The following is a 27,157-nucleotide window of genomic DNA, read 5'->3' on the forward strand; positions in this document are numbered from 1 at the left end:
ACTGATAATTACGATTAAAATGCTATAACGCATTATAAAGACAAATTCTCACCCGAAATTCACACTAAAAATCGAAGGTGTGGACACACCCGCTCGGCGGAGCGCTGTCTGGGGAATGCGGCAGCTCGCAGGCGCAGGACTATATAAATCGCCCAATTCAACGCCTACGTCACGGACAAAGCCAGCACAACCTCAATCGTCCGTTAGATGACGCCGCCGTCGCACACTCAAAATGCAACTCATTAACAAATCCAAGGAAAGGAGACAGACCGAAAATTCCCAAATATAATTTTGTATTAAATATTGACACCAACATTCTTCAGCAGCTACTTGACAAGGGACTCCAAGATATAGCCTTCCGTATAATATCGGCACACGCCATCTTCCGGTTACTGGTGGAAAGTCGTCGACTGCGGAGCCCAACGATAGCAAGTCGATGCTCACGGACCTTCCATCGAACAAGGCGAGATGGCGCTGTGTTCAATACTACACAAAAAAGCTATAAAACGGGTCCCCTGTAACTAATCCGGAGGCTGAAAGAAACGGCACTACAAGGGAAAAAAAAATACATTTATAATTTAATCGATAATGAATATTCGCATCACTAGTTGCGTGCGCTTGAACGGATTCCGATCTCGATCCGCGAGCATAAATTCACAAAGTGATAATAAAATTTGACTAGGTATTTACGACGATTGTTATTTTCTATCTGAACGTAGCGCGCGAAGGAGTTTTATATTATAATGTGATTGAAATATTCCTGTGGACTTTCAAATGATATAATATATTATGAAATATATCGAAAGCCAAACTTCAGAATATTGAATGATGCTATTCACGTATTTTGCGCAGTTACTTACCCCTATCTATCCCTAAAGGGCTAGAAAGTTTTGTGTAGTAATACACCCAGCCAGCTAGGGGTTGTATTAATAAACTAATCTCAGCTTCGAGATTGCCCTCAAGATCATGTCAATGTGACAGTTCTTATATAATAAAAACGGACTTGAGCGTGATTTTGAGGGCAGTCTTAGCTGAGATTAGTTTATTAATACCACCCTAGGTTTTATTTATATTGTTTGTGGTCGATTTGATTACCTAACAGGGAATGCAATCCCGACTCGAGATCGCAAATTCGAGATGCCGGGGGATTGGAAATATCAATCCAGAAATTTTCGGGAAATTTTTAAAACCAGTATAGATGGCGCTGTAAAACAAATCCTTCGTTTGACCTTTTAATTTCATGGCCAACAGACATTTGCATAATTAATTTTATAATAATTTTTGTGTATAAATGATGACCCTTTTTATTACACCCAGGCACAACACATCTGCCACCCATTATTATTCTGATCAAAATAAGGAGATACAATATAGGTAGCAACATATTTTTTTACATAGTGTAATCGAAATATCAGGCAATAATTATTTTTATATACGCTTCTGCCATTACATTGTATTTTTGATTAATTATGTACGCGAGTATTGAGATAACAGGTAATTATCGAGTTAAATCGTATCGCGTTATTTATTCTTTATCTATTTATTTTATTTTTTTAAATAAATAAATAACGATAACGAATGAATAACGATTAACAAAAAATATGTTTTTTAAATAAATAAAGTATTTTTTTTTATTATTTATTTTTTTAATAAATAAATATATTTTTTAAATAAATAATAAAATATTTAAAAAAATAAATAAATCATAATTAAATCTGGACAGCGCCATCTACATTATTTTTGGAGAATGTAGTCTGGAAAGTCCCTGATTGGAGAATATCAAGAAATTGTAAATACTTATGTGAAAATCGTAACCAGCTACCTACCAAGTTAATTTTCATAATCCTAGGACTGTCAGCTTGATAAGACAAGTAAATACGTGTATGTTCCCCCGACGTGTGTACGTTTGAAGAGTATCATTACTCTTGATTAGTATTCTGACATCACAAATGATAGACATCTGACGCACATTCGTTATTCAAACCAGAATGACGCATACACACATTTCTAAGAATAAATACATACATAAACTCACGCCTATTTTCCACGGGGGTAAGCAAAGACTATATAATTCCATTTGCTTCGATCCTGACACACTTTTCGTGCTTCCTTCACATTCATCAATCGCTTCATACACGCACGTCGATTCAGAGCAGATCGTACTAAACCTTTTCTAAGGACATCTCCAATTTGGTCAGTGTAAGTCCTTCTAGGTGTTCCTCTGCCAGCTCTACCATCAACTTTCGCTTTATATACCGCTTTCGCAATTCTATTATCCTTCATCCGCTCTACGTGTCCAAACCAACCTAATATTCCCTTCTCAATCTTAGTCACTAATTTTAAATGAGTCTTGTACTTTTACCGCGCTATTAAGGAGTTGAACCTCAGTGTGAGACCTGTTTCCAGCAGTGGGTCGTATATAGTCTGTTTATGATATGGTTTACATTAAATATCTCCTATACTCAAAGATTGCCTGTAAGAGAGTGCCACTTAGCAATAAGGCCTCCGTGGTCCAGTACGGCCTCCGTGGTCCAGTGGTTTGAGCGTTCGGCTCACGATCCGGAGGTCCCGGGTTCAAATCCCGGTGGGGACATATCACGAAAATCACTTTGCGATCCCCAGTTTGGTTAGGACATTACAGGCTGATCACCTGATTGTCCGAAATTAAGATGATCCGTGCTTCGGAAGGCACGTTAAGCCGTTGGTCCCGGTTATTACTTACTGATGCAAGTTAGTAATCGTTACATGAGCCATGTCAGGGGCCTTTGGCGGCTCAATAGTAACCCTGACACCAGGGTTGATGTGGTTGGTAATGTACCTCACAACCCACACGATAGAAGAAGAAGAATAAGGCCGCCTATTGTAGTTTTTCTACTATTTCTCTTTTGTTTTGTATTTTGTATTTCCTGTGCGCGCAATAAAGTGTTTGTTATGTTATGTTTTGTTATTGCTGGCTTAATAATCAGTAGCGTTATTGTTTATTTATTGAATTGATTTATAACGATTATGAACTATAAATTTGGTTATTATTCATTTATTTTGCTCTATTGAACAATATAACAGTAGGCATTATTTATTATATGTACCTCGATTCCCACAACCCACAAAGCAACCCCTCCACCCACAAACCCACATTCCAGAGAAATTTATTTTCGGAGGTATGTGACCTAACCTGTATTGGGTTGGAAGGTCAGACAGGCAGTCGCTTCCGTAAAAAACCGGACCTGTTAAACCTTCAGGTTAGGTAAGCGAACCCTGTGAGGAACGGGATAACGTTAGGAGAATGAAATTATGATCCTCGATACGGAAGTCAAGACATAATAGGTGAATCCGAAATCGTAGCAATTCATTTCTGAAGAATATTATTGCAAAGAATATTTTCTAACGAGATTTTCCTTAAGCGGTACATGTGAATATATGCGACATCTTTTTCTTCTTCTAATCCTTTTGATGTAGAGCTCGAATAACAGATTTCCACTCCACGCGATTAGCTTGCTCCCATGACATGGCGAGAGTTTTTAATTCCCGGTCAACCGAGCGTCGCCAGGTCTCTGGGCCACCCCTTTTGCGTTTTCCACGCACACACCAGGTCACAGCTCGAACGGGTGTTCCACAGGTCTTCCAAGGACATCACCAGTCCACCACCATTTCCATGTGCGGATATCAGCCTCCACAGTATTTTGCCCAATATCCACAGTTCTGTGTTTGTAATAGTTTTAGGCCAGAAGATATTCGATATAAATTTTCCTTTTATCTGTTAGTTTCCCACGACTTCATCCGCGTAGGACATATTTCGTCTAACATTGTTTTATATAATATATATATATATATATATATATATATATATATATATATATATATATATATATATATATATATATATATATATATATATATATATATATATATATTATATATTTATTTATTTATTTCGGAAAACAAAGAGTTCCATTGGTGTTAGTAGCACTTAAAGTAGGTTAGTAAAATTAAACTAAAACACAAAACAAATAGGATTCATAATGCGCCTATTGCCACGCGCACGAGATGCCACACAAGCGGACAGTCTGGACTGTGGGCGACCACCTGCAGGATGCTGCTGCCACTGGCGCGCACGCGCCTCAACAAGGACGCACATCGCTTGCGCAGGATCGCCGCACCAATCAAAAATTACATATATTAAATAGGACTTGCACCAATGAGTTATTAATTTCAGAGCGGGAAGGGGTTCCAAGTTTCCAACACATGACACAACGGTAGTGTTGCCAGATAATCGATAATAATTGTTAGATATAATCGAATATATTGAAATAATCGATAGCATTTATTTATTTATTTCAATCGATAGTATTGCAATGAGGGATTTACTTTTAATTGTTTTTATTTTTATCCTAGCTGCTGGTTAGATGGCGCTGAACTTAGTAAGTTACTGCATGGAACGGTACGTTATATTATTTGTGTTTTTCTTTTTGAAATCATAAAACGAAACGCGCATGTCACATTGATTATGTTTTGAAATAAACAAATAATGAATCATTAAAATATAAAACATAACAATTCAATTCAATTCATTTCAAAAAATATCTTTATTCAGTAGGTAACATAGTTACTTACACTTAACATTAGGTAATTATTAAATTAAATAAAATAATAATATTAAAACAAAATCTTACCAGTATAGAATTTCAATATCGATAATATTATTTTAAACGATAGTGGTGCTAATTCCTGTAAATACCATCTTATTTTAAGTTATATCTGTCATTTTCTTATCCGCCGAAAAGGAAAGGGACGGGTAATCGACAAGCATAAAATTTATGGAACACACGTCAATTTTAAACACAAATCTAAACCAACCGTCTAAAATTTTACATCAGTCAATAACCCTACACAGTTAGGTAGACAGCACGTCAAACGGATTGCATACCAGCGACGTACCTTTTTGATTCGCCCGGGTTATACATTAATTTACTCATTCTTCCTAAAATTAAGAGCTGTGAATCATCCGTCCCTTTCCTTTTCGACGGATATGAAAATGACGGATATAACTTAAAATAAAATTAGGCGGTGTCTGCAGGAATCGGGACCAGTGTCGATACTGTCGATAGGTATATCGATATCTAGATTATTTAGAGGAAAATAATCGATTATTCGGCAACACTACACTACGGTGTAAGGCACGCGTCCTCCGAGTAGAGCTATTACGCATTAAGTATACATAAATAGTGCTTCTATGCTGTTCTGGGAGCAAATAAAAAACATAGAACACATTCAGCTGCTTGTCTTCCCGGGCATGTCGTAAAAACCGACAGAGGGATTGCGTCCTCTAACATGATGGACTAATGTTATGGGCGATAGGCTGATCCCTTATCACCATAAGGTTCATTCATCATATCCATCTTAGGACTTCGTATCAACAGTGGCTGCAAGTTGTCTTTGATTACTTGTGGCTCTGCCCACCCCATTTGGGATTACGGGCGTGAGTATATGTATGTATGTATGTATGTAAATAGTTAGTACATCTAAATAGACCATCTAATTCCGAAGCTAACTGTACTCTCTGGAAGCACGTCCCAGCTCTCAACGATCTAGACCAGACTAGTTCTCAAACACAGGCACTAAATGTAGTGCACTATTGCAACCTAACTTGGTACCTAATAGCCGAACTTAACGTTTAAATCGTATTAAACTATTTATATACAGGGTGTTAGTGACATCGTAACGAATACTAAGGAGGATGATTCAGACCATGATTCTAAGTTAATATCAAGTGGAATTTTCCGTCGCAATTTTTTTTTTACATACATACATAAACTCACGCCCGTTATCCCTAATGGGGTGGGCAGAGCCACAAGTAATCAAAGACAACTTGCAGCCACTGTTGATACGATGTCGTAAGCTGGATATGATGAACCTTATGGTGATAAGGGATCAGCCTATCGCCCATAACATTAGTCCATCATGTTAGAGGACACAATCCCTCTGTCGGTTTTTACGACATGCCCGGGAAGACAAGCAGCTGAACGTGTTCTATGTTTTTTATTTGCTCCCAGAACAGCATAGAAGCAGTTTTTTTTAGTTTATAAATTATTTTTAATTCTATACTTTTGCGGTGGAAAATTCCACTTGATATTAACTCTGAGCTGAATCATCCCTCTCAATATTCGTTACAATGTCTCTAACACCCCGTGCAAGTACATACAGATAGCCATACAAGTAGGTATGAGTGTTACCATGATTCTGAGTTAATGTGAAGTTGATTTTCCTGTCGTAAAATTCATGAAAATTTTTGTGTCGTTTTTTAATTATTTTCAGTTCCATACTTTTGCGACGGAAAATTCCACTTGATATTCTCAGAATCATGGCCTTAAACGTCCCTCAAAATTTTCGTTACGATATCACTAACACTCTGTATAAGTGGAATCGGTACACATCAGTAGCTCATGTCGTTTTTGTCCCAGTAGAAAGTGAATTATAAGTACCAAGTTATATTCTTTGTTAGGTATCTCAGACCACACCTAGAATTATAACTTAACATTAGTGGGGTAGCCAAAGGTACATCCATTATAAGATGAACTAAGTACCCACGCCTCACCGAGCTTTCGGTTAGACCAACTTGATTGGTGGTGAGCCGTATCGCCGTCTATAATGGTCGAGCCAACTGTGTTAGTGAAAACTGCTCATAAGATAAATTAATCATTGGTGCAAGATTGGTGTAGAACCACCTCCGTGGTCCAGTGTTTGAGCGTTCTGCTCACGATCCGGAGATCCCGGGTTCGAATCCCGGTGGGGACAAATCACTTTGTGATCCCTAGTTTGGTTAGGACATTACATGCTGATCACCTGATTGTCCGAAAGTAAGATGATCCGTGCTTCGGAAGGCACGTTAAGTCGTTGGTCCCGGTTTCTGCTTACTGATGTAAGTACGTAGTTACTTGAGTCTCGTCAGGGGCCTATGGCGGCTCAATAATAACCCTGACAACAGGGTTGACGAGGCTGGTCATCCACCTCACAACCCACAGGGCACATCAGAGAGAAGATTGGTGCAAATCAGGTATCGGGGTCTGAACTGGCGCTCCCCGTTTGGGAGAAGCAAAACCGTGAACTAAAATAAGAAAAACAACTCTATAAAGTTACATAGAAAACCATCGAAGTGAGGAATAACAGGAAACAATAAATTCTAAGAACCGAACACTCGACCGTACAAAACCTCCAACTTAGATACGTCTGACGTGGTTGCATAATATCAAAACTTGATCGTACATTAATTTCATCGTGAGTATACAAACTTGTTTGTTTTGAGTTTGAAAATGCGCCGCCGAGTGTCGGAAACTTATCGCCTACTCACAACAAACGCTAAAGCGCGGAGATAAAATATCAAAGTCTTCGGTTAGTTATACGCGAGTGTCTAAGGTTCGAATTGTAGCGTGGACAGCGATTCCCCGCACGGCGACTGCTTGACATCACATCTGTCATTTACATGTACAGTTCAAAACACAATTTTAATCACGCTACATACATTTTTTTTTTCCATTCTGCGAGATGATGAATGATGTGTGAAAATTAAATATGTTCTTATATTGTTTAGGAACTCGGTGGCGCTGCGGTAAACGCGCTCGGTCTGCGATTGTTGAAGTTAAGCAACTTTCGCAAAGGCCAGTCATAGGATGGGTGACCACAAAAAAAAGTTTTCATCTCGAGCTCCTCCGTGCTTCGGAAGGCACGTTAAGCCGTTGGTCCCGCATGCATCATCGTTAATAACCACCAATCCGCACTGGGCCCGCGTGATGGTTTAAGGCCCGATCTCCCTAAGGCCCGTGCCCCAGCAGGGGGGACGTTAATGGGCTGATGATGATGATGTTGATTATTTACCCTAATAAATATGTTTAATTATATTTTTGTTGATATTGAAAGTTTCAAGGCGAAACGACGACGAAAAAGAGCATTAGTCGATACGCACCGCGGTCCGAACCGCTTGTGGTCCGAAAAGACAAAAGACCCGCGCGCGTTCGCTCCCACGTCCGCCTATGCATTGTAAACGAAACTTTATAATCTTTGCTTATACGTGACGTGAGGATTATGTCGCGATGTTTGCTTTATAGCATCCAAAAGTCCAAAACTTAGTATGTTTTGTGCACTGCAAAGTCTGTTCTGTCTGTGTTTGGGATAGGTGCAAGTTCAGACAGTATAGTTTGTTAGTAACTTAACGCAACGTGAATTATGAGTAAGAAGTATAAAGTTCGAGTGTTCAATTTTATGTGATTACGTTGGGGGAATAAACAACGTTATAGGATACGTGTCTTAGAGATATTATTAGACTGTTAGGAGAATACGTAACTTACATCGGTCTGTTACGGGTTTGAATCCCGGTTCGGGGTCTAAGTCACTGAATTCGACTGTATGAGTTTGAATTCATTAATATGTAATGTCGTCTGTTACCTTTTCGTGGTTAAACGCTGAATCGGTTGCAATTAAATTACACAGCAATCCTTTGAAGGATGCCTGAAAGAAATTGCTGCCTGAGCAATAAGACCGTCTGTTGTGTGTTTTTGTATATTGTTTGTGCCCCATAAGCCTTAAATGATTTCTGTTTTGATATGAATTAACCCGTTCTTAGGGAAACTCACAAAGAAAAAATTGAATCGAACAAACTCCCATCCATTCTTTCGAACTATGTACCTATAGTCATTAAGCCGGCCGGCTTGATGAAGATACATAGATCGAAAGAATTTTGCATGAACAGGAGGAGGACTCGATGGTGTAATGGTTAACCCGCTCGTTCTGGCTTGACAAGAGCTGTGGGTTCAAGACAGGCATTTTACGGTAGTAAAAAGATCTAGGAAAGCGATATTCCCCTTTATCCTTAACTATTAGAATAGATTGTGGGCAACCACCAAACAATGATCTATAAAATGACCAAGCATTCACAGTTTACACTCTTAAACACACAACGACCAATAAAATAAAACCTAACCTATGCAATTTAAACTTTAACACAGTACTGTGACTTTAACAAAGTCGCGTAGCCCATTGCTACGTCATATGTTTCGTAACGGTACTGCTACGATATCTGTATCGTAACGCTACATAGACAATACGGAGCAGACTTTGTGTCTAGAATGTTTAATACGACACATGTTCTGTGTGGTGACAGTGAGTTGAACGTTGTCTCTGTGTGACACTCATGTTGCGGGTAGGAAATTATATAAACTCCCTAGTGGCGTAGGCTGAGATGGGTGGAAATTACAGAGCTCAACAAAGTTAAACAATTTACAATATGGGACGTAAACAAACGCGTATTTTCGCTTCTAATGTATTTAGTATACACGTGTAGTAGCTGACACTGACTGCTTACCGTCACTCTGAAGCACATATTTATCGAATAGTAGGATGATAAACTTGTACTGTCCTAACCAAACTAGGAATCACAAAGTGATTTTTGTGATATTGTCCCCACAGATCGATAGACCAATGTTCTTATGACTCATTCTTCTGGTGACTTACGGTGACGCTTATCCAGAAAAGTGTCTGTTGGACAAACAAATTGTTCAACAATTATCAAACAACCAGTAAAAAACAACGATTTGCTTTAGTACTAGGACGCAGCGAATTTTGTAACAAAACTTTATGTCTCTAACGCGAAAATACCGCTGTTCAAACATGCAGTGTAGCAACATGTCTGGACATGTACCAACGCGTTCCAACAGCGCAGGACTGTCCAATTTAATTGAACAGTAGCCACTAACCCAGTGAAGTGTAGTGGAATTGTCAAATAGTCAGCCACCTATACCATATACCATATATAAATAATGTTACGGTGTTATGTATGTATAATAATGTGTTAACGACCTCTGTGGTCCAATGGTTGAGTGTTGGACATATGATCCGGACACCCCGAGTTCGAATCCCAGTGGGGACATATCACAAAAATCACTTTGTGAGCCCTGGTTTGGTTAGGACATTACAGGCTGATCACTTGATTGTCCGAAAGTAAGATGATCCGTGCTTCGGAAGGCACGTTAAGCCGTTGGTCCCGGTTACTATGCACTGATGTAAGTGAGTAATCGTTACATGAGCCATGTCTGGGGCCTTTGGCGGCTCAATCATAACCAAGGTTGATGAGGTTGGTATTCCACCTCACAACCCACAAGATAAGAAAAATAATGTATACCTACTATTTATAATATATGAATATCCGCAAAATCAAAACATTGATTGGCTTCATGTTTTTTTTAATTCAGTATAGGTTTTGTTTGTCCATGTCGAATATTGGAATTTTTAGGTTGAGTTCAGTTTTGAAACAAAATGTTTCGTAACGCCACTGCTACGCCGTAGCTATAGCCGCCGATAAAATGTTTTTTTCATTTTTATTTCGCTGTTAATTTTGTGACATAAAACTATTTATTTTACTTGAATATAGATCTTATACAAACAAAAAAATAAGTTAGAAAGGACATACGAAGGATAAGCAGCTGAATAACAGCCTCTGTGGTCCAGAGTTTGAGCGTTGAGCTAACGATTTCGAGGTGCCGGATTGCAATCCCGCTGGGTCCGGTTCTTAATAACCCTGACACCGGGTTTGATGAGGTTGGCCACAGGATAAAAGAAGCAGCTGAATGAGTAGTTTCTTTTTTGTACTCTCCCAGGTTATCAGAAGGAATAGATAGAAGAACAACATAGAAGATAAGAAAATGCTATCAATTTAGACCCATTGCTTACGTAAGCAGACGCCAGCACACCCAAGTACTCCTTTCAAACACTTAGCAATTCCAACTATTCAACAATTTCCTCCCTATTCAACCTCTAACCGCCACATAAAGCGTTTACGACCGAGAACCTATGGAAATAAAACGGTATGTAACGGTTGGTATAAACCGAACATTCAAATTCGACCAGTAGTACGGAAAACCCATAAATTTGGTCTCGTAAATTCGAATTCATAGCTTATTTGTCGACCGTATTGTGCGCCAATGTGCGAATTCGGGATTTAAGGTCCTTCGCAAAAATGGACTCAGCTCCTGAAGGTTGGAACGGGTAAGTTATTTGCGAAAACGTGTTGCGTTCCACATATCATAGCGGCTGTAACTCCGTGTAGTTCATACACCTACTCCTCGCCAGCTATTTTTTTAGGTCCCATGTAATAGGGGGTCCATGTATCCATCTTTGGACTTCGTATCAACAGTGGCTGCAAGTTGTCTTTGATTACTTGTGGCTCTGCCCACCCCATTAGGGATTACGGGCGTGAGTTTATGTATGTATGTAATAGGGCAACAGCCTCCGTGGTCTAGTGGTTAGAGCGTTAGGCTCACGATCTGGAGGTCCGGGTTTGATTCCCGATGGGCACATTGTCGAAATCTCTTTGTGAGACTGTCTTTTGTTTGGTAAGGATTTTTATCCGAAAAAGTAAGATGATTCCGTGCTTCGGAGGGCACTTTAAGCCGTTGGTCCCGGCTATCAGCCGTAAAAACACCTCCACCAACCCGCATTGGAGCAGCGTGATGGAGTATGCTCCATACCCCCTCCGGTTGATTGAGGGGAGGCCTGTGTCCAGCAGTGGGATGTATATAGGCTGTTTATGTATGTATGTTATATAATAGGGCAACGTCCCCTATGTTGCCATGTCGTACTAATACAGGGTGTTAGTGACATCGTAACGAAAACTTTGAGGGATGATTCAGACCATGATCCTGAGTTAATATCAAGTGGGATCCTGTGTTAGTATCATTTTTCGTCGCAAAAGTATGAACTGAAAATAATTTGAAAAAAAAAAAAAAAAAACAAAACAAAAACCATGAATTTTCCGACAGGACATTCCACTTGACATCGACTCAGAATCATGGTCTGAATCATCCCCCTCAGTTTTCGTTATGGTGTCACTAACACCCATGCCTACTTGTATGGCTACTGTATGTACTTGTAGGGGGTGTAAGTGACATCGTATCCAATACTGTGAGGGATGATTTCAGTTCATGATTCAGAGTTGATATCAAGTGGAATTTTCCGTCGCAAAAATATAGAACGGAAAATAATTTAAAAAACATTAAAATTTTCATTAATTTTCCGACAGGATAATCCACTTGATATCAACTCAGGATCATGGTCTGAATCATCCCCCTCAGTATTCGTTACGGTGTCACCGACATGCCTGTTTTCTTCAATTTTGTCCCGAGTGATAGCACTGGGCCCGCGTGATGGTTTAAGGCCCGATCTCTCCCTATCCATCCATAGGGAAGGCCCGTGCCCCAACAGTGGGGACGTTAATGGGCTGATGATGATGATAGCCCGGCCAAGTAGTGAAAGCCATATGCTGCATCATCATCAATTTAAGAGCCACGCTCTTGTCGGTGTAGCATTTTCCATTCCAGTCTATCAAAGGCCAATTCCTTGTCTTCCCTGTAAGACACGACGTTAACCTTTTCTTTAACCTGTTCCATGTAAGCTCTTCTTGGTCTTCCCCTTCCTCTCTTTCCATCTAGCTTTCATTCTATGATGTTTTTAATAAATTCGTTGTGTCTTATCAGGTGTCCCATCATTTTGCCGACTGTCCTCAATAATCAATGCTGCAAATCTACAATAAATCAGATTAAAAAAAAACAATTATCCTACTTACATTGCAATCCGTGGGCATGTGCCCAGCAGTGGGACGTATTGAGCTGTTTGTGTTATATTACGTAAGTAGAAACCTATAATACGATACATTTATCCAAATATTTATCTATTTTATCGCCCATTTATGGTAGTATACGACTATCGGCTTTATTTTATAGCTCAAATGAACCTATATTGGTTAATTCCCCCACAAACGGCCTGTAAAACAAGAAACGACAAAATTATTGCCCCATATTACCCAGCATCCACTATACAAGTATTTTAATACCTAGCTTAGTGATGAGATAAAATAAAGGTAACATAATATCACGCCTGTATCCCCAAAGGGGTAAGCAGAGGTTTATAATATATACCCCCACTCCATAAAAAAGGATATATTATACACATAAGATCATCGCAATTGGGGTAGTCAGAGGTACATCCATCGCAAGATGAACTAAGTACCCGCACTTCATCGTGCTTTCTGTTAGACTGATACATACGGACACGAGTACTAATATGTATACATTTTGGAACCATGTCACATTAATTTTTTGACAAATTAAACCAAACTGCATCACGATGTGGCCAACGAGTTATATTCTACTTCATGAAATATGACCATTCCATGAAATGATCGAGTACTTCATGAAATGATCAATTCTAAGATCTAGCCACGACATATACATTGCATTGTCCTTCATTTGTTTGTTTCAAGTCACGGGCCGGACGACACGTCACGACACGGCGTCGCAACGAAAACAAAAAGGCATAAAAACTCGCAGCTTTGGCGTCGCGTCGCGTGACGCGTTCTGGCAGTAACTCAGCGCGTGTCAAAACACAAATCACTCTGTCATCGTGCCAAAGCAGAACACGTCACGCAAAACGTGATGGACACGTGTTACTATGCATGCGGGTCGCATGCAAGATGCATGCGGGATACAGGAAATAATGTCGACACGCTTTATCGGCCTCCGTGGTAGCGGTTAGAGCGTTGGGCTCGTGGATCTGGTGGTCTGGATTCAATACCCTACGGAACATTGTCGATAACATCGGTCTTTGTTCGTGAGGACAGGATTTTCCGAAAAAGTAAGATGATTCCGTGTTTCGAAGGGCACGTTAAGCCGTTAGTCCCGGCTACTAACCGTAAAAATACCTCCACCAATCCGCAGTTGAGCAGTGGAGTATGCTCCATACCCCCACTAGTCGATTGAAGGGAGGCCTGTGCTCAACAGCGGGACGTATTTAGGCCGATTATTATTTATTTATTTATAAAGGTACTTACAAGATTACAGTGTAACCCAATGCGCTGTATGACGAGAATGCAATATAAAACTAGTTTAAATCCAAAAAATAAACAATGAATGAAAAAAGAAACAGAAAAATAAGACTAAATATAACATGAAAAACACAAAAATAAGTAATTATTAATAAAGGTAAACTATCACCCAAAAAATAATAAAAAATATGACAGAAAAGCAAAACAGTAAATCATCAGTAAATCTTCTCGCAAAAAGCCAAGCACTCGGAGAGCAGACGCAAATGCAAAACATATAATTCTGATGAACACTTCATAAAATTCACAACCCAAAAAATATCTATATTCATAAAAAATAAATGTAAATCAATAACACACCAAAAAAATAAAAAAAAAACTTGTTCAATCGTAACACAAATACAAGCTAACTCGGCAGATCTTTTCAACCGGTTATTCGTTGCTCGTTATCCGGATATACCCGGAAATAAATACGCTAAACCGGTTCTTTCAGTACCGGGTAAAAAACCGGTTTAACTTGCCCGGTTCTCGTCGAGATAATCGGGGGCAGGTAATCAATTTCAGGAGTGGAAGGGATTATTTTTTATTTTCTTGTACGTTCGGGGTTTCCTGTGACCGAATGAAATGTATGGAAAGCTGAATGGAGTGAATGTGGGGTTTAAAGGAAGGATACGATTTAAATTTGTTCATACAAACAGGGTCATCCCATGAAGCGGAATCGTATCGTTTTAACAAAGTAAAGTGCCAAATCACTTTGGTTGTCGTTATAAGCGTTAAAGTGTACTTACATTTATATTTTGTTAAAATTGTTCTTAAAAAATAATACAGGGTGTTAGTGACATCGTAACGAAAACTTTGAGGGATGATTCAGGCCATGATTCTGAGTTAATATCAAGTGGAATTTTCCGTCGCAAATGTATGGAACGGAAAATAATTTAAAAAATCACAAAAATTTTCATGAATTTGCCGACATAAAATTCCACTTAATATCAACTCAGAATCATGGTCTGAATCATCCCCCTCAGTATTCGTTACGGTGTCACTAACACCCATACCTACTTGTATGGCTACCTGTGTGTACTTGTATGGGGTGTAAGTGACATCGTAACGAATGCTGAGTGGGATGGTTCAGCTCATTATTCTGAGTTAATATCAAGTGGAATTTTCCATCGCAAAAGTATAGAATTGAAAATAATTTTAAAAAGCTAAAAAAAAATCATGAATTTTGCGACGGAAAATTCCACTTGATATTAACTCAGAATATAGCACTCTGTATACAGGGTGTTAGTGACATCGTAACGAATACTCAGAGGGATGATTCAGACCATGATTCTGAGTTAATATCAACACGTCACAACACGTTACAAGTCAGTCGATTATTGTAAACAACTGATTAACTAACTAATTATTTATATATATATATATATATATATAAGAACAAATTTAACAAATAATGTGTTTACATATTATACGCAGTATGTTGATGTCGATGAAAGGTTTTCGAAGAAACAAAATTCGATGATACGGCTTTCGTACTAAAGTAGGAAACCCATAAAAGCAAGGTATGCTCAAAAGTGACAGCTAACATTTCTAGGTTCGCCGCGCTGACGTCATCTAACCATCCGTTGCTATTTTGTAAATCATGACTAATGTTTTTAATTTAGGTCCTTTGCAAGGTAATTTTTAACTTTCTTTAAATTTGAACGTCTTCAAACTTACTCACTAAAGCCGCTTTTTATACCATTATTGTTGTAATATAGTAGAAATATAACCTTCTCTGCATCCGGGCCAGGGGTACACACCATATTATGTTATCTTAAACATTATTTTGTTTCTGGTTCGTTTCCGGAAAATCCCAATCCTTGGAACGAGTAAAAAACAAAAACAACACGATAATGGTGTGTATCCCGTCAGATTATCTTCCGTTCGTTATTTTTTTTTAAATAAACGGTGTTTTATTGGGCACGGGACCTTACATATTATAACGATAAACAGCCTATATACATCCTACAGTTTAACACAGGCCTCCCCTCAAACAACCGAAGGAGATATGGAGCATACTCCACCACGCTGCTCCACTGCGGATTGGTGCATCTGATTGTCCGAAAAAGTAAGATGATTCGGTGTTTCAAAGAGCACATTAAGCCGTTGTCCCTGGCTATTAGCCGTAAAAACGCCTCCACAAGCCTTACCAATACAAAAAAAAACTACAATAATTATATTATATTGACAGAATATAAGAAAATTTTTTTTGTTGAACAAACTGTAACCTCACAACATTTACCTTTTGATAAATATTAGAATAGACTAGATAAAATTATAGTGTGTCAGGATCGTAATAAGTTAGTGACATTGTAACAAAACTTTGAGAAACGATTCAGGCCATGATCCTGAGTTGATATCAAGTGGAATTTGCCGTCGCAAAAGTATGGAACTGAAAATAATAAAAAATCGATAGGCACGATATTTGGATTGTTTAAGAGCTTAGAATAATCGATTACTAATCAATATGTTAGTAGTTGACTATCGGGCAACACTACCTCTGACTACTCAGTCATGAGCTCTCTTTAACCCTTCCTTACTTTGCTTCTTCCGCGGCGACCTAATTACACCAAGGTCCTTTCAACCAGTAATGTACAATGTTCACATCATCGTTTAATAACATCAAACCAAGTCAGTGGGAAACAATAGCCTCCTAACAATAACCTATTGTAACAACGTGACTCGAAGAGAAATACCTCTTATTTTTGATAAATTCAGGTTAAATTTATTATTAACCAAAATCAAACAGAAAGCCACCACGCCTAAATTATGTTTCGATTTTCTGGGAATCTAATCTCTATTTTCCTGTAGTCGTAGAATAAGGAATACTACGTATAGCGTCTACGTAACGGAGGAGCTCGGTGGCGCTCGGTGGCGCCTGCGATTGTTGAAGTTAAGCAACTTTCGCAAAGGCATAGGATGGGTGACCACAAAAAAAAATCATCTCGAGCTCCCCCGTGCTTCGGAAGGCACGTTGAGCCGTTGGTCCCGGCTGCATTAGCAGTCGTTAATAACCATCAATCCGCGCTGGGCCCACGTGATGGTTTAAGGCCCGATCTCCCTATCCATCCATGGGGAAGGCCCGTGCCCCAGCCGTGGCGACGTTAATGAGCTGGTGATGATGATGACTACGTATAGAACGGGAACTCTCCGCCCCCCACCAGCGTCTGAGCTAGATTTACCTCAACCCCCTCGAACACAGTTTAGACTTGAATCGAATGGCGTCAGACGTCACACACACAGACGCGCGTGTACGATAATGTCAATGTGTTGTGTCTGTGTAAATCAAAGTTGTTTGTATGAAGTGTCCGGGGTGTGCTGTACTAGAAAGGTTAATGACTGACTTCATCTTAGGCCCTCTTATTCAAGTGAGAAACTAAGTAAAGTAAACATTCCTTTGGCCAAAACTCTTTTGTCCAATGCTTTTTAAAAAAAAAACATAACAGCAGAGGCGGAGATTATGAGAAAAAACTAAAATTAGGCATAATTCAGTATGTAAGGGAAAAAAGTTACGCTAATTCTAAAAACCATTTCGAGATGTCGTCTTAATTAGCTGTATTTCTCTATTTTAACATTTTTAGCCCTAAAATCAGCCGGATGGTGTTTATTTTAGCAATAATCGTGTATTTATTTAACCTTCAAGTGACCTCTAAAGGTAGTCAGTTCACCCAAATTGTCGTTGCAAATAATCATCATCTCCCTAGCATTATCCCGTTTTTCACAGGGTCCGCTTAACCTAAAGCCGGTTTGACAGGTCCGGTTTTTTAAAGAAGCTACTGCCTGTCTGACCTTCCAACCCGCGAAGGGAAAACCAGCCCAATACAAGTTAAGTCACATACCTCCGAAAATGCATTTCTCGGAAATTTGGGTTTCCTCACTATGTTTTACTTTCAGTGGTCTTAGAGGCTATCCCGGACTTATCCCTACTATATTGCCTTTTATTTATACCTACTATAGGAATGATTTTGTCTTCAACATCCTAATCTAAATATCAATAACCTAAATCTTTTACCTTGAGTGTATATTTGTGTGTACAAACCTTATATTTGTATATGTTTAATAATAGTGGCAGTCTATACGTATACTTACCCTGTTTTGTTTTTTTCATTAGTTCGGTTTATTATTACGACTGTCGAACAAAATGATAGTCATTTGTTCGACAGTCGTACAGTCATGAGCAATATAATGTACCCACTTTAGGACTCTATCGCACTAACATATTTGAAATTTAGTGAGACTTACAGTTCAATTTGTCAAAAAAATTAATGTGACATGGTACCAAAGTGTATATATATACATATTAATGCTCATGACCGTACTGTGGGAATTAAAAAAGTCTTCTTAGTACTACTAGCATGATAATAACATTATATTACACTTATTATAAAATCAGTTTAAGTATAAGTATTATTAAGTATATTAGTAACAGACTGTGTTTTTAGGGAAATATAGTGTATAAGGAACATATTATGTATTCTCAAGATAATTATGTTTTACCTATCTGTACAACGCGTCATATACCTACTTACTTCCCTCCCTCCATCCTTTTCTAAAATAATCTGCTTAAATAAAAAAAACCCTTTTGCTTTTCCCACACGGTTTGATATACTGAGTACAAAGCCTTAATTCCACATCTAAGCAAATTACTCTAATTAATACCCATTATTAAAATGATAAATCTCACCGTTCAAGTGGGGCGCATCTTCTCCATATCAAAGGTTATTTCGTCGGCAATTTCACTGTCCTTCGTGAAGTAATTGCGTTTCAGTCCTCGTGTGCCAAAACAACGCACCAAATTCACGCAAAAGATAACCCGTGTCTAGATAAACTAAATAAAAAATTACAGTCACTCATCTTCACTGATTGCCTCTGATCTGTCAACACAGTCCTAAATATTCCGCAGCCGACACGAATAACGCATACTGTGTACTATAAAGAACTCAAAAATGGCCGAAGGGTATTCCTTTTAATTTGCCTTTGACAGTTTTTTGGAGATTTTACTTTTTATTCGCTTTAATGGCGTTTGCTTGAGTTAAATTTAGATTTTTTCACAACAATGGCCTGGAAACCGGGAATGATCCGCCATGTTTGCTCAGGGGTTGACGCATGCGTGGTCGAAGCGGTTATTTTGCACATGCGTCGTGGGGTTTTGTTATGAAAAATTGAGAGTAGCATTGTTTTGGTAACATTGCCATGAAAAATTTATATCACCTTTCTCATACGGGAAATGTAGAGTAACAATTTCTTATGTATTTTTGTTTTAAAAAAATGCTTACTTAAATACACGCAAGCTAAGCATTTCTTTCTATACAAATAGAAAAAATAGAAAAGAAGAATAGTCGAAATTCATTCCACTAGTTCCTTACCTTATGTTAATTATAATAATTATATAGATACTTAAACTCACGCTCGCAATCAATAATGGGGTGGGCAGAGCCACGAGTAATCAAAGACACCTTCTTCTTCTCTCCTATGGGTTGTGTGGTGGATTTCCAACCTCATCAACACTGGTGTCAGGGTTACTATTGATGACATGACGGGCTAAAATGGATACGATGAACCTTGTGGTGATAAAGGATCAGCCTATGCCTAAATGTCTTCTGATTTATTGGTCTCTATTATGGCTCTACCTACCCCATTAGGTATTGACATCACTAATCACTAATTCAAGAGCCACGCTCTTTTCGGTGTAGCATTGTCCATGCTACTTTTTAAGGAAAAATAGGGCAGTGGTTTCCCTCTTACCTTCCGCCCCGCAGTACTCTGTCTGACACAAGATTAGGGATTGCGAAGGTAAATTAATGATGTGTGAAAATCTCCCTAATAAAAAAAAGAGTAATTTTACTTATTTATTTCATTTTACACTGACCAAAATATTGTCATTACAGGCATATATATCTCCCAATAAAATAATTTAAAGGAAAAGTTACAATAATAATAAAGTAATTAATACTTTTTAGTAGTATTCGTAGTATACGTAGTTTTAATTATTTGTAATATTAAGATTAATAATATTTACTTGTTAAGTTTGTAATATTTGTTAAATAGTTTTTAGATTGTACCTATATAATTTCATTCGTGTCTTCATGTAAGGTTTGATAATATGATTAATAATGAAACTCATTATTAAATAATTTAATTATCTAAGTATGTTTGTTAATTACTGTTAAGTATGCCGAATTAATACTTAGTTAACATGTCCACCAAATAAAAAGTCAACGTTTAAAATAAAAATCAAAAAACATTAATAAATTAACCAATGAAATTAGAGTCGGTAGTTATTAAAAATAACACAACAAAAATCTTTAAACAATTTACACCACGGATATGTAAAACCTCTAGAAGGTTCTTTGAGGTCCTACAGCCATGGGTCCCTAAAGGTCCAAAATGAGACACTTAGAAAGGAAATGCTGTATACATATTTGATAGCAAGCCACGCATAGTAAAATCTTCCCTCTGCATCATTTACAAGTAGATTTCTCACTTTAACTTCATACTTTTTACGACCGCACACCATTGCAGTGTTTTATTTCTTCAATCAATCAATCAATCAATAATACTTTATTATTTCTTCTTCTTTATTATTTGTTCTTTTTTTCTTCTTCTTTTTTTTCTTTATTATCTTTTTTTTCTTCTTCTTCTTTCCTCTTCTTCTTAACGTGTGGGTTGTGAGGTGAAATACCAGCCTCATCAACTCTGGTGTTAGGCTTATGATTGAGCCGCCAAAGGTACTTGATATCAATTCAGAATCATGGTTTGTATCATCCCTAAAAGTTTTCGTTACGATGTCACTTACACCCTGTATAAGAACACCACAGTAACAAATATAAAACAAAACACGGAATAACAGATAACTACAATCAAAAACAACTTATAACAACAAACTTACTTATGACAAGAGTCCTGAGGGTGCCCAATTGGGCGCGAATCGCGGCTCATGACGTCATCTGAATGGATTACATTTGTGAAAGAATTAATCGACCCTAGCGGTCCGATAGCTATAAGCGCTGAATTAGGGTAATATAATCTGCCAAATGAATTAAAGATACTTACTGGAAACAAGTTCAAAATTAACCTAACCAAAAAAAGCAAGATTTATGAACAAATGTTTTTTTATAATAAAAAGGAATATTTTGTACATAAAAATAATATTTTATAAATTACAAAAAGTCAAATAATCCAACTTAAAATTACTTAACCTAGAACCCACTCCGTGTCAAACCCGGCCCAAAAGTGCCCATGACACTAGCAGCGTTACCGCGCTGGATTGCCACGGACAACCTCTGAGCCAAGTAAGACCCGGAGCGGGGGTCAAAGCCCTGCTCTCTAAGGCGACGGCCCACGTCCTTAACGAATTGCTTCGCCTCCTCCCCCCAGCAACCACACGTCTCCACCGCAAATGGCACAAAAATGTAGCCCCCCTGTAGCAAGGAGTACTTTGCATGCTTTAGGACAGCTGCCGCTTCGGCTGCCGCCCCTGCGCGCTGACTGGTTTGCCGAAGATGACTGGCGGCAAAAGTATCGACACACGTGGCGTCCCACACCATGCATCTGCCCTCACGCCAAGGCACCAGCGTTAGGCCGTCTGGGCGCTTGCCGTCCGTACGGCTGAGACCCGGAGGCTCCAGCACGCACGGAACACGAGCCGACACCAGCGCTCTTCGAATGATATCATTCAGCGCATGGTGACGGGGAAACCTGCCCAAACACCGACGGCAACTCAAAGCATGATGACCATTGGCCTCCACCATGGTACCGCAAATGCAAAGGTGTGGTTCACACACTTTGCAGCCAAGGCGGAGAGCCACAGCCACACGCAAAGAGTCCCCATCTAGAAAGGTCCCCATATGGGGCGAGGGCAGTGCCTGCAACCAAGCGCCGGCCTCAGCTCGCGACACAGCCATCAACCGGGCAATATCAGCTCCTGACGAACACTCTTTTAGCTGTTCGAAAGTTGCCCTACACTGAATCTCGTCCCAAGAACGCTGAATTTGAGGGTTTTCCGGAAACCATCATTTAAAAATAATTATAATTTTCAATAATTTTCTTTTCAATGTAGGCACGATTTCTTTTTTTTTTATTATTGTACGCCTGCATGCAGGCCGAACACACACAAAATTTTTATTTAAATTATTTTACCACCTTTTTGTATTTTATGTGGTCTCCCAAATAAATTGATTTGATTTGATTTGAAGGGAAACACGCCAGCGGCGTCGGTATCGGAGTCCTAGAGTTTGTTGTCGCGAGCTGATTGGCATGCCTGTATCCAGAGATGTATAGCATACAATACACCCACTTCTCGCCAGCTTTTAAAAGTCCCATACAGTATACAGAATACAAAAAAAAATATTTTCCTTGTGTTGAGTGCCAAAATGAAAGGTTTCAAACTATGTATGTACATAATTAGCACAACGTAACTACTATGTTAACTAAGTTTACTTACTTTTGCGAGATAGCTGTGGTCGTATGCCAATCTGTCCTAAGAGTTTGCTTACCACGGTATACAACTATCTCCTAAACATAACTATTCGCTAGCTAGCGTTCGGCTCACGATCCGGAGGTCCCGGGTTCACATCCCTATGGGGACATATCATGAAAAATACTTTGTGATCCCTAGTTTGGATAGGACATTACAGGCTCACTTGATTGTCCGAAAAGTAAGATGATCAGTGCTACGTTAACCTCGTAACGCCCTAATTTCCAGACGCAATAGTTAAACAATGGGATTTGGATTTTAAAAGGCATCTGGGCCTTACGACCTTAAGGCACGTAAAGCCGTTGGTTCCGGTTACTCCTTACTGATGTAAGTACGTAGTCGCCACATGAGTCATGTCAGGGGCCTTTAGCGGCTCAATAATTACCCTGACACCAGGATTGATGAGGTTGGAAATCCACAATCTACTACTACACAATCTACGCAATAGAAGAAGCGCTGAAAAGTTAAACGGCACAAAATGGCTGCCGACAAGCCCATACCCACATTCGCGGTCCCACATATGGGCTGAGTAACTAGATTTTTGATCTAATTTAACACTGACAACACTAACCGTTCTCGTACACTCCGTGATGAAACTGCGGAGGTTTCGCGTAGAAATACAGCTTGTAGATTGTCGTGTTGAAAAAAAATGATTTACTTAATCTTCGCAAAAGAGGTCGACCCGAAGAGACCGAGCGACCCTCGGTTGACCGGGAGTTGGAAACTCTCCGCATGTCATGAGGGCAAGCCACAGAGGCTGCATAAGATCCCGAGGAGTGGACATCTGTTATTCGAGCCTACATCTCAACAGGAGATAAAAGGATTACAAGAGAGAATCTTCATAAGCAAGGGCCTAAACCAATGATATTATTATCCGAATGTAAGAATGACAGAGGAAACCCTAGAAGGACGTTGACCAAATTGGAGATGCCCGTAGGTTCAGCACGGTCTACTCTGAACTCTACGTGCATGAAACGAACAATGAATGAGGTAGCTCTGCCTATCCCGGTGGGAAATAGGCGTGGGTTTATATAATTATGTTGGTATGTAATATAGCATCACGCATATGTCCTTAGGTATTCTGTGTGCCAATGTAGTGTGCACCTATAATTGGCTTATGTAACAGTCTAATTCCTGATATAACTATTATACCATTAGCTTATTATACTATTAGCTTTTATAATAAAACCTTTTTTTTATAAATAAATAAATAAATATGCTATATAATACACTACGCCTCTTCGCCAACTATTTTTAAGTATGCTATATACATAATAGGTTAGGTATATATTATATTTGTAAGTATGTTATATATTTATTTGCATGTATTTGTTGTTAAGTTGTATGCATAGTTTGTACCCGCAATCTTTCAATTTTTTTTTTTTACCTTTTTCCTCACCTTATGGTTGTCTGGAAGAAATCGCTTTAAGCGATAAGGCCGCCATTTGCCATGTACTTAGTTAAGAGACTTTTTGTAATTATTTCTTTTTATTTTGGTGCAATAAAGTGTATTTGTATTGTATTGTATTGTAATATACAGTAGAAAGAAAATTAAAACGAAGACCAATTGACAATCGGGTGCGAGACATTCTATTATATACTCGTAAATACATCTAAAACGTGTATGAAACGATTGATGATTTTGGAGGAAGCAAGAGAAGTGTATCAGGATCGAAGTAAATGGAATACCATAGACTCTGCTGCCATGTAAAATGATCCAAGATTCTAAAGGCAAGTTAAGACGTTGGTCCCAGTTACTACTTACTGATGCGTAGCCGTTACATGAGTCATGTTATGGTGGATTAGTAGGTAACTCTGACAGCAGAAGATACACCTTACACCGGACACCACACGATATAAGACTATTTTTTTGACGTGCCTTATTGTATGTCGCAGATGGCATTAACTACTTGGCCGGACGAATGAGGAGCGCTGAAGGCTCTCTCTCTCACTCGGTATAACGTTTAGACAACAGGCCTAAGGGTGCCCAGTTGGGCGCGAACCTCGGGTCAGGGCGTCGTCTGAGAGGGAAAATAATTGAAAGAATTAACCGACCCTAGTTGTTCGATAGCGATAAGCGCTGATTGAGGGAAATCGTCGACCACGCCAGCGGGGTCGGTATAGAAGAAGAAGAATGATTCTTATTCAGTAAAAGTAAAGTATATCTATTCAGCCGCTTACATTTCTAACTCCAAGAGTGTACCCGTAGGGAAAACTCCGTGCGGTACAAAGTTAGATCAGTGCTGTAACTGTGCGTTATTTGCCTCCACGGCGGTTCAACTGTTAAGTGACAGTGCGACACACTGCCACGCCACAACTTGACATTACACACTGAGAACTAAGTTTCGAGAACTAGATGCGGGTGGTAATGAAACGGGATTCTCTTAAAATGCATAAGTAAATGGTTTTGTCATAATTTTAATTATCATAATCCTTTTCGCATAACGTTTTTAAGCATAATAGTACTTTCCCATAATAACATTTAAGAATACCGGTTTGTTAAGTATAACTTATTTTTGGACTAATATTTGTTGGTATAAATTTGATTCGCATATAAATAGGTATCCATAATTCTTTTTTAGAATAATGGTGTTTTGTCATAATTTTTACAAGGCATAACAGTAGGTTAGGGCGCGGCGGGGGTGGCCCTCGGGCCACCCCTACGCCGCCAGCATGTTTATCTTACACTCGAAAAGTATGCTGAATGATGACCAATAGCATGAAATAGAGTCAAAAAATATAAAAAGTCACAATCATGAACCAAATGCAGCCAAGGAAAAAGTAAGTTTCGGAAATGTTCAAAGTTGTGCCAAAACTTTTCTTATTCGGAGTATAGTTTTTATGCTTATAATAATTATGCTTATATATCATTATTGTCATTAATTATTATGCTTATAGTAATTATGAGTTTCAAAATTATGCTTAAAAAGTTATGACAAATTAATATTATGCGTAACTAATAATAGGACAAGTAACATTATGCCAAGGTAAATTATTACATAAAAATTTATGCGTAAAAATAGAGAACCTAATGAAACATATACAATAGCGACAACAAATAAATCATTATAAATAGACTACAATAATCATTGGTTGGTTTGGACACCTAGAGCGGATGAAGGATAATAGAATTGCAAAAGCGGTATATAAAGCGAAAGTTGATGGTAGGGCTGGCAGAGGAAGACCGAGAAGGACTTACGATGACCAAATTGGAGATGTCCTTAGAATCTACTCTGAACCGGCGTGCGTGTATGAAGCGATTGATGAATGTGGAGGAAGCAAGAGAAGTGTGTCAGGATCGAAGCAAATGGAATTATTACGGTGGGAAATAGGCGTGAGTTTATGTATGTATGTATGTATGTACAATAATCATAAAATAGAATAATAATTTTGTATGTTTCTAAAAACCACATTTACTTGTTACACTATTATCCATTTTGTGGTTATTCGAAAGTAAATTTTTGGATATAAAATGTTTGTTTTTTAATAAGTATTATTTTATAAGTAATAGTTTTACATCTTTTCAGTCTTCTTCTTCTTTGCGAGTTGATGGCGATCGATGCTAAATTTTTGCTGACCAATAATTGGCCACGCTTACGGCAATGTCAGTGTTCCGGCTATTAGCAAAACACCTCCACCAACCCGCATTGGAGCAGCGTGATGGAGTATGTTTCATACCCCCTCCGGCTGATTGAGAGGAGGCCTGTGCCCAGCAGTGGGAGGTATATGGGCTGTTTATGTATGTATGTATTTATTTACTGAAAAGATGTAAAACTATTAATTTAATTATTTATTGTTAAATTCATAATATTAAAATACTAAACCGGGTGATTCTTAATTTAATTCAATTCTCAATTATTTATTGCATGCCTTAAGTTTTAATTAATTAAAATACGGGAAGCCGTAAACGTAACAGTAAAAAAAATTTGGTAGTTCATTAATGACGTGTGAATCTTAAAATAAACGAACGAAACCCTATTACTAGTACTAAAATATTTGAATTTACAAATATAATAACTTATTCAAACCGAAATTCAAATTGCAAATTCGAAGTTCACCATTAGGAAATACAATTTTGAACATTAGGCAATGAATTTTTAAACAGAATTAGAAACTAATCAAAACTCAATTTCAAATATTGTCACAGATACACACACAATAGACATAACAGGGAAGTCAAAAGGCCACATAGAAACAATTCATCTATAAAGCAATATTGCTATTCGACATTAACTTTGAACATACAAAAGTAAGTGCGAAATGTCAACATAATATAATGTCAAATAGCAATATTGTTTTTAGATGAATTATTTCAATGTGGCCTTTTAACCCCTCATAAACCTGTAATTCACAAATTAGAATATTCCATCATGTTTCAGAAGACATTAGTCCTTATTCAATACTCGTACAATATACTCAACTTTATTAAAGTACTTATATTAACTCCTACCGCTCACATTCGGAAGGATTTCACGCTAAATTAACGTTTATTCCAAGCACTGTAAAGCCAAAATTGTTTTGTGCAAATGGGTTCTTTTAGTGACACATTAAAATGGTCGCAGTTTTCAAACGTCCGATCCACGTTTGGTGTTTAGCCCCTTTACCAAGTCGCTGTCTTCGACTGTAACTTTTATGCTCTATGATTGACTCAAAAACATAAACGTCATTCAGCTTATTATGTCGCTCAGGAGCATTTTGTAAAATATAACAAAATGATTGTAATTTTGCTAAAATGATGAACCGATGTTATAGATAGAATGGAAGCAAATGAAAACGTA

General features: G+C 38.3%; 1 protein-coding gene across 1 annotated transcript in view; it reads right to left on the reverse strand.

Moving 5' to 3' along the window:
* LOC126376259 (potassium channel subfamily K member 18-like) overlaps nucleotides 1-18,834 on the reverse strand; it is a 32,372-nt gene extending 13,538 nt beyond the window's left edge. Inside the window, exon 1 of the mRNA XM_050023558.1 lies at nucleotides 18,588-18,834. The gene's annotated coding sequence lies outside the window, so the exon portion shown is untranslated. The remainder of the gene's footprint in view (nucleotides 1-18,587) is intronic.
* Nucleotides 18,835-27,157: the final 8,323 nt, after the last annotated feature.

The sequence above is a fragment of the Pectinophora gossypiella genome, chromosome 20, assembly GCF_024362695.1.
Source record: "Pectinophora gossypiella chromosome 20, ilPecGoss1.1, whole genome shotgun sequence".
Classification (NCBI taxonomy): domain Eukaryota; kingdom Metazoa; phylum Arthropoda; class Insecta; order Lepidoptera; family Gelechiidae; genus Pectinophora; species Pectinophora gossypiella.